Source organism: Pundamilia nyererei, unplaced genomic scaffold, assembly GCF_000239375.1.
Source record: "Pundamilia nyererei isolate P.nyererei 1_Seehausen unplaced genomic scaffold, PunNye1.0 scaffold00136, whole genome shotgun sequence".
NCBI lineage: Eukaryota > Metazoa > Chordata > Actinopteri > Cichliformes > Cichlidae > Pundamilia > Pundamilia nyererei.
The window spans coordinates 1,093,811-1,102,120 of record NW_005187537.1 but is presented as its reverse complement, the minus strand read 5'-3'; the positions used below and the strand labels follow the sequence as shown (position 1 = coordinate 1,102,120).

The 8,310-nt window shown below is 39.0% G+C and overlaps 1 protein-coding gene across 4 annotated transcripts in view; it reads left to right on the top strand.

Moving 5' to 3' along the window:
- The window catches only part of LOC102196289 (Kv channel-interacting protein 2), a 107,159-nt gene that overhangs the window by 88,713 nt on the left and 10,136 nt on the right, over positions 1 to 8,310 (top strand). The gene's annotated exons all lie outside the window — the stretch shown is intronic.

Genomic DNA, 8,310 nt, shown 5'->3' with positions numbered 1-8,310 from the left:
ACACACACACACACACACACACACACAAACCTAACCTTGAAAAAAAATCTGTCATTTTTTTGTAATTTGAAAGATTTGCATTAGCGCGGCTTAGCTTCATATTTGAAGACCATTTTACGCCAAGCAGCTTAACCCGTTAATGTTCGGCTGTGCTGTTTTCAAGATGAATTTGATTTTTCTGAGTTGCTTCAGCAGTTTATCAGGCACAAAAGAAACCAGCAATATTTGATGAAATATTCACCCACCCCGCTGTAGCAGATCTGTCAGACAGACTAAACCTGGTTTTTGTTTTGAATCAAAATACAAAATGATGATCCTCTTTGGAGCTACCTTGAGCCAGCTGATAAGCAGCAGCTGAATAGACTGTATCTTGCTTTATGGCAAGGATGTCAAACATAAGGCCTGGGGGGCAGAAATGTTCCAGCAAAGACTCCAATCCAGCCCAGTGGACATCTTTGAAAAGTCTTATGGTGGCTATAAAATCTTTACTTTTAACTGTATTTTCATACATTTTAAAGCTTGCACTAGGGATAAAGACCTCCCCCATGGCCATTCATACTCACCAAACTAATGAAGTGAGAGCTAAACAATTTAATTATAGAAAAGTTCCCTTTTTTAACCATTTACTCTAGAAATTTCAGTTTTCTTTCCAATGTGTCCACACTAAAATAAATAAATAAAATAAGAACTCACAAAAACTGCAAATGCACCTGGAACTGAATGGGAAATGGAATTTTCCACAGTCTGGCCCACTCAAGATCAAGATAGGCTGTATGTGGCCCACCTTAAAAGGAATTTGACATCCCTGCTCTTTGGTATGAGAACCCATATAGCAGGCGAACACAGGCGCTGTTAAAATATAAGACATAGTTTTCTGAGATGGCAATGGTTATGCTGGGATAGAAGACAGTAAGCTGTGGTTATGGTAAGAACAATTACTCCTAAAACTACTTAATTAGGCCGCAGACATTACTTGTGGTAAAGCTGCACTTTCCTTTCATGTATTAGAATATAAGAGGTAACCATCAGGGCAAATGGTCGTGAATAATTCAGGTCTCAGCCACACATCTGTAGTTTTATTACTGTGTCTTGCTTGGTTTTGACCCCAATGGGCTGAATGTAAATTGGAGTAAAGACTGAAAGCGCTGCCTGATGGTGCAGCTCTCTATTTATTCTTATCTTTTTAAAAATTTCTCTGATTCTCATGATTCTTACATTACAGTATTAACAAGGCCACAGAAACCTGGCAGCAGGATTCACGAGTATAAATCATTTGTGTTGGACAGACAGTGACTATTGTTTACCCTGTCCTACAACAACAGAATAAGGCTACAGGCTGCTGTCGTTCTGCCATTGATTTAACTGCCAATTTGATCTTTATTCATGGCAGGATACCAGTAAGCATTTGGGATAACTTTCCTGTAAGTTGCTGCACGCTGGCTGAGCTGTCCTCAAAGTACATGTTTCACTGTCTTGTGTTCCAGCATAGTAATGTGTTGTTTGGCTGAGAAAGTAGTTGGTTTGCTCCGTAATATAGTTGCTGTGGCACTAATTTAAACTTAAGAGTTGTTTTAGTGGTTGTTTTAGAAACAAATCTTTCCACAGCTGAAACCAAACCTTCGGAGTGCTGAGATTCCAACCCTCTTAGCTGATAAAGTTTTTTTCCCCCTTTTTTTTCTGTTGTATCGACCCACAGGATGTTTTCCTGATTTGGCTCCTGGCAGGAAAAGGCAGAGCAGAGGTTTCATGACTTGATAGAAATAGGTTTAGAGGATTGTTGTCAGTGATGCAAACCCAATTTAGATTGACTGCTTTACACCACTCACAAACACAGGATGCATTAGAAAAAGGCATGAAAGCTGCGTGTCAGAAGGTTCAAAGTACAACTTTAATGCTGTTTGGTCTGCTGCTGCTTTGATCTTAGACAATGCCATAATATCAACCGCGGATCTTGCAGGGAATGCGCGCTTGTGAGGGAGAGAGATGGCATTGGAAATCATTAATAGCTTGTGATCTTTCATTTCTCTCAAACTGCTCCCTGCAGCTGGATTAAATCAAGGACAGTAACAAGGAAAGAGCATGCCAAGAGTTGAACAGCATTGTTGACTGCTGTTTTGCTAGTTGCATGTCTTACCTTGCACTGCCCTCTACAGGTGTGCTGCTTAATCGCTTCAATCTAAAGTTTGTCAAAATTTAAAATGGTCAATTTTGTGCCTTAAAGACCTTAAACACATTTGATTTAATGAGCTGTAAACAGATCAGCTACTTTTTTTTTAACCTACACACGATCATTTAACAACTAAGATTAATGATATCCTTCCAGTAGTTTTTGGCACTTTCATCATGTATTTGTTAAATATAAACTGTAACAGATCTAGCTTTTCTGGTTGATCCTAACTTTAGTCCCTATCATTAAATGTCACACGAGTAAAAGAGAGAGACTCCCAAACTTAGCATTCGGATGCTGCCGATGTCTCCCAAAAACATAAATTAGTACATCTCATTTCCTCCAAACAGACAACATTTTTGATCCGTCTGTGTCACCGGGTTGTGTGCACTTTCTAAAGAAAACTGTTCATTAGCTGGTCTCTGTAGTTTATACTGAAAGGACTCGGCTTCAGTAGAAACTGTTTTTGTCCCCCATCGCCGTATTAAAAATATCCTCAAAAGCTAATGATCTATGCAAATGGATCTCTTATTTCACTTATCTAATTGGAAACACACTAGCCAATTTTGAGCACCATTTGTCAATGACCTCCTCTGTGTCTCCTTCGCTGCACGCTTTCGCACACACATATTACACCCCCCCCCCCCCCTTTGCACTCTCTTAGACATTTTAATCAGTTTTGAGAGGAATAATTGCCCAGGTAGACGTCTAAATATGGAGGTATTTCAATTACTTGGTGTGTCTGGCCTCGGGCAAACTATGCCTCACAGAGGCTAATCAAGTAAGACTGATTAACCCAACATTTTATTATAGTCTACGTGTGCACGCATGTGTGAGGGTGTCACCATTTATTGTAGATTAAAATTCTCCCAAGTAAATGTTTGTCATTATATCCCTCGGGATGCATTAGAGCTGCCACCTTCTCGTTTGTATGACACATAAACAATTTAGGCAAAAAAACAAACAAACCCCAAAACCCTTTCATCTGTGATTTCTCAAACTGCCCTTTAAACACCTTCAGACGGGATGGATGGTTAAGATGGGGATAAAAAAAAGGAGCACTATCTCAGATAACCACTACCCTGCTAATTATATCACACAGACTGTCAGATTCCAAGCAAACAGAAACACTCTGTTGGACACCCACTGCAAAGACCTCAGCTGATTAAAAATGAAGTGACAATTATTGTATGAGGAGCTTAATCAGGATTTTGTTGTTTACCAAACTTTTAAATACAGAGAAGCTTCACAGTGTGACTGATTTGGAGATTAGTATGTTGTAAGTATATATAAATCCAACTTTCCACCTCATCCTGAATATATTTAATATAAATAAAATAACCCCATCAAAGATAATATTGGCTCCTCTAGCTACTCTGTGACATGGACAGATATCAAATTCTAGTCAAATTTGCATCCAGACGTTCTCAAAGCATAACTCCTGGAGCATCGATACATGAGTATTGGCGGTGGTGGTGGGAGTATCACTGACATGATGTGTTTAGGGGCCAGGGAATAGCAGCAGGCAAGTGAACTGTCAATCATTGCTTTCAGTCATTCTCCATCTGAGACACATTCAAACCTTAAAGCCTCCTGAAAGCTTAGTAAAATGATTTTCAAAATCAGTACAAGCATTTCCCCGGGTCCAGCCCATTTAACCCCCTTCACTTCACCAAAGTAACTGATTCATCTTCTACGGTGACATGAAACAGCTTCTCAGTTGAAAAATGATCGGGCCACCGAGCGTTGTGGGAGGATTAATGAATAGGCAATACAAGGACCCAAGGAGGAGTAATACGAAGAAGATGGAAAAAGTAGTCTAATTTTTAATTTTTTTTTCTTGCTCTGAGCCTTTCTTAAAACCAGATTTTTGTAATTACAGAGGATGAGTATCAACTGAAAAAAGAGCTGTGATTCAGGTGTCTATGTTGGACCCAAGAAAATGGTTTTGGGAGATGAAATCTCTTCCCAAATTTACAGCTAGAGTGGAGGCAGTGTCAAACTGAAAGTGAAAATTCATTAAAATTAACAGTTTGCTTCATTTCCAGCCATTGTAGTTGCAGCTTGTTAGATAAGTTGTGAAAGCCATTCTGTTTTAAGCCGCAGTAATGGCCTGGCTCGAGAGATGGCAGCGTCAGTTGGTAATTGGTCGCTAAGGGCCGTCATTGACAAGAAACAATTGCAGTGTCTCCTGGCATTGTCATGTAAAGTGTGAATTTGTCATTTAAATGTACTTTAAAAGTTTAAAACTAAAAATGATTCACAGAGAAGTCTTACTTGTTTGTTGCCGTTGCTGTTAGGTGGTTCTGTTTGCTTACGTTTTATTTTCTTTTGAAATCACTCATCAATCACTCAACCCAGTTGGTTTTACTTCTGCTCTTTAATTAGATTTTTTCCCAGTTTTTCCCTATCTTTTGCCTGGCTTAGTAAATGCAAACTCCTGTTTGAATTCTGTATAACTTTTATTATAAAGGCATAATCATTTTTTTTCTGCACTACATGAAAACATATAATGTGAAAAGCCGTTGAAACAAAGGATGTGCTGCATTCATTTCAGATGTCTACAAAAAACCTCACTTCTCAACCAAATTTAGCCCACTCTGATTTTACAGTTACCTGGATGTCTAGACATATTTTGATTTACAAGTCACCAAATCAGTGCGTACGGGGATACAAACAGTGCAACAGTGAAGCAAGCTAAACTTTGTTACCATTATTAGAAGCAACTGCAACAGTAAGATCAAAAGTGAGTGCCTTAGAATATTCCTGGACTCACAGAGCCGTCATGTTTGAACAAATATTGAGGAGAGAAGCAACATCTTGGTATATGACAGGGATAATAATGCTTTAGGTAAGAGATAATGACAGATAGGTATGACCAGCCTTGAGCTGTAGCACTTTTATCCTTGATTTGACTCTGACTGTATTTGAGAGTTTGGCCTGAATATATCACAGTATTTAGAAAGTTATGTTGCGTATTCTATTTAAGTTAATACACTCACCAGCCCCTTCATTACCTAAACATTACTAGCACTGAGCTGGATCCCCATTTGTCGTCATAACTGCTCTAATTCTTCATGGCATAGATTCAGTAAGGTGCTGGAAACATGCCTCAGAGATTCTGTTCCTTATTGACATGACAGCATCACACAGTTGCTGCAGATTTATCAACTGCACGTCCATGTTGTGAATCTCCCGTTCATCACATCTCAAAGATGATCTGTTGGATGGAGATCTGGTGACTGTGGAGGTCATGTGAGTCCAGTGAACTCGCTGTTGTTCAAGAAACCAGTTTGAGATGATTTGAAATTCTTGACTGCTGCAGCACCTATTAGGAGATGGTTACACTGTGGCTATAAAGGGTTGTCAGCGACAATACTCAGGTAGGGAATTATGTTGCAACTAAGGCACCCAAAGTGTGGCAAGAAGATATCCCTCACATCATTACACCAGCAGCAGCAGCAGCAGCCTGTACCATTAATACAAGGCAGGCTGGATTTATACTTTCTTGTTGTTTACACCAAATTTTGATCCAACCATCTGAATGTTACAGCAGAAACCAAGAGTCACCACATGACGATGTTTTTCCAGCCATCTGTTGTCCAATTTTGATGAGTCTCAGTTTTTTTTCTTAGCTGACAATAGTAGTACGTGGTGTAGTCTTCTGCTGCTGTAGCCCATCTACTTCAAGGTTCAGTGTGTTAAGTCTTCAGAGATGCTCTTCTGCATTCTCTCTCACTCTTCTGCTCTGCTTGGTTGTAACAAATGGTTATTTGAGTTACTTTACCTTCCTGTCAGCTTGAAGCAGTCTGGTCATTTTCCTCTAACCTCTGGTATCAACAAGGCATTTGTAGATATCTACTCTTTTTTCTTTTTTTTTGACAATTCTGTCTAAACCAGCGTTTCAAACATAAGGCCTGTGGGCAAGAATTGGCCTGGCAACGACTCCCACTGGACGGCTTTGGAAAATATGAAAGCGGGCATACATTTTTTAACTTTATTTTTTAGAAGTTTTGCAGCTTTTCCTGCTGATTTTCTCTCAATTTACACATTTATGATGTAGAAAACCTGAGATGTGGTGTCAAGATTACCCTTCTTTATCTTATATTAAGATATCTCAGGGATTAAATGTGTAGGTGAAGACTGAAAGGTGAGTTTCACTCACCACCACCCCACTTAAGATCAAAGTGGGCTATATGTGCCCTTCAGTGTAAAATGAGTTTGATATCCCTGTTGTAAACCCTAGAGGTGTTTGTGTGGTAAAATCCCAGTACACAGCTCAGATCAGTCCATCTGGGACAAATAACAATGCCACTTTCAAAGTCGGTTAAATCTTCCTCACTCCGATGGGCAGTTTGAACTTCAGCAGGCCGTCTTGACCATATCTATGTGCCTAAATGCGCTGAATTGCTATCATGTCACTGGCTGATCAGATATTTCCATTTTAAAGTAGTTGAACAGATGCACCTAATGACGTATCTAGTGAGCGTACAATGCGTTATGTAGATTGTTTATAGAACAGCACCTGTGAAGACATTTATTTTAATGAACACTTGTTCCTTGCTTGACATCACAAATTAAATGTCTGCTTTAGAATAATGGAAACATTAGTTGACAGTGATTGCCCAGTTTCTGACACTGAACATGAACTCGGTTGCCTTTTTGTATAGCACTACTGAATGGATTAGTAAGTAGACGACATTACTTTCCCAAAACACTTGCCTGCCTTGGCAAAGAAACGCAAGTTACCAACTCTGTACTTTAACTGTCATTTGAAATCTTCCTGTCTCCTACCTTGCAGAGTGGAAAGAAGACTGTATTTTAAATAATTTATCAGTTTTTTCAAACTTCATCATCAATAAAAATGTAAAAAAAAAAAAAGAAGAAGAAAAATAAAAAAAGATTTATGCATAAACTTTGCTTTTCTTCTTTCTTTCTGCAACAGTGTGTTTAAAGCGAAATCACAATGAACTTGGAAAAGGCACAGTCTGCACAAATGCAGTATGCAAACAGGACTCAAAATGTTTGCCAAAGAGCCCTTGTGCACCTGACTGTTTGACAGTGGGATAGCCCTAAAGCCTCACAGATTTAGCTGTAACGAACTTCAAAGTCTGCAAGTCTTTGAGTGTGGACATTGAGATTGGGTTCATGCTATCACAAGACCATTGTTCTCATCCGTTTCCTGTAAAAACTTAATATTGCTTCCTCCCTAGCCATGACCATGAGCCTTCTATATCTGTTAGCAGTTATTGTATTTAAATATATATTGCACTTTTCCTCTTAACATCTGAACCATGTAGCAGTTTAGAAAAAAAAAATTTGCGGCAGTTATTTGTTACTGAAATAAGAAAACAAATAATAATGTTGCCCTGCTGACAGGAGCTGTTTATTAGAAAATGTAGAAATGCATTGTTGTGGAACAAGATTATCAATTACATATTTTGTCATTTCATTTGGAGGACTTTTTGCAATTCTTATGCCTCAGTACGTCGTTCTTGTTACCACCACTCACAGTAATCAGTTGTAGTTGTTACTTAATTTCAGGTTTAGCACTACAGACAGTCAATTTTTGCACTGACAAACGAAGAAAATGACTTTAGTGTGGATTGGCCGCATCTCGCCAATAACAGATCCACTTATAGTAATAAGGTCATGACTGGATCCAATATCGGTTCAGCTGGGATATCTCAATTCCACTTAGAAATATAATTTCCTTGATCATGTATCCATTATACACTGTGCTTTAGAAGGCTCATAACTTTATTACCTGTTGTACTCACTCATGCCTTGTGCACCTTGTTGAAAGGTTAAGTGTCTAAATCAGTTTCCTATCCACTCTGGTACATTAAATCCATTATTTTCTAGGGGGAGGGTGTTGTTTTTTTGGGTTTTTTTCAGTGTGTCTGTCTGTGCTTGGATGTCAGTGTGCCAGATGTGACAGCAATAGATCTCATTCCAGCTGAAATGTTCCACGCTGCGCTGGAGTTCAAATGCAATATTTGATAGCCAGATTTCACCTCCAGGCTGTGTGTTTGTGTGTTGACTTTATACTCAGGGGAGATTGTCACATCTGTGAGTTTGTCCACAGTCGTTGCTGGGTCAGATGCTTTGCCACTCTGTCATCGCAGTTTTTCCCCTCCCTT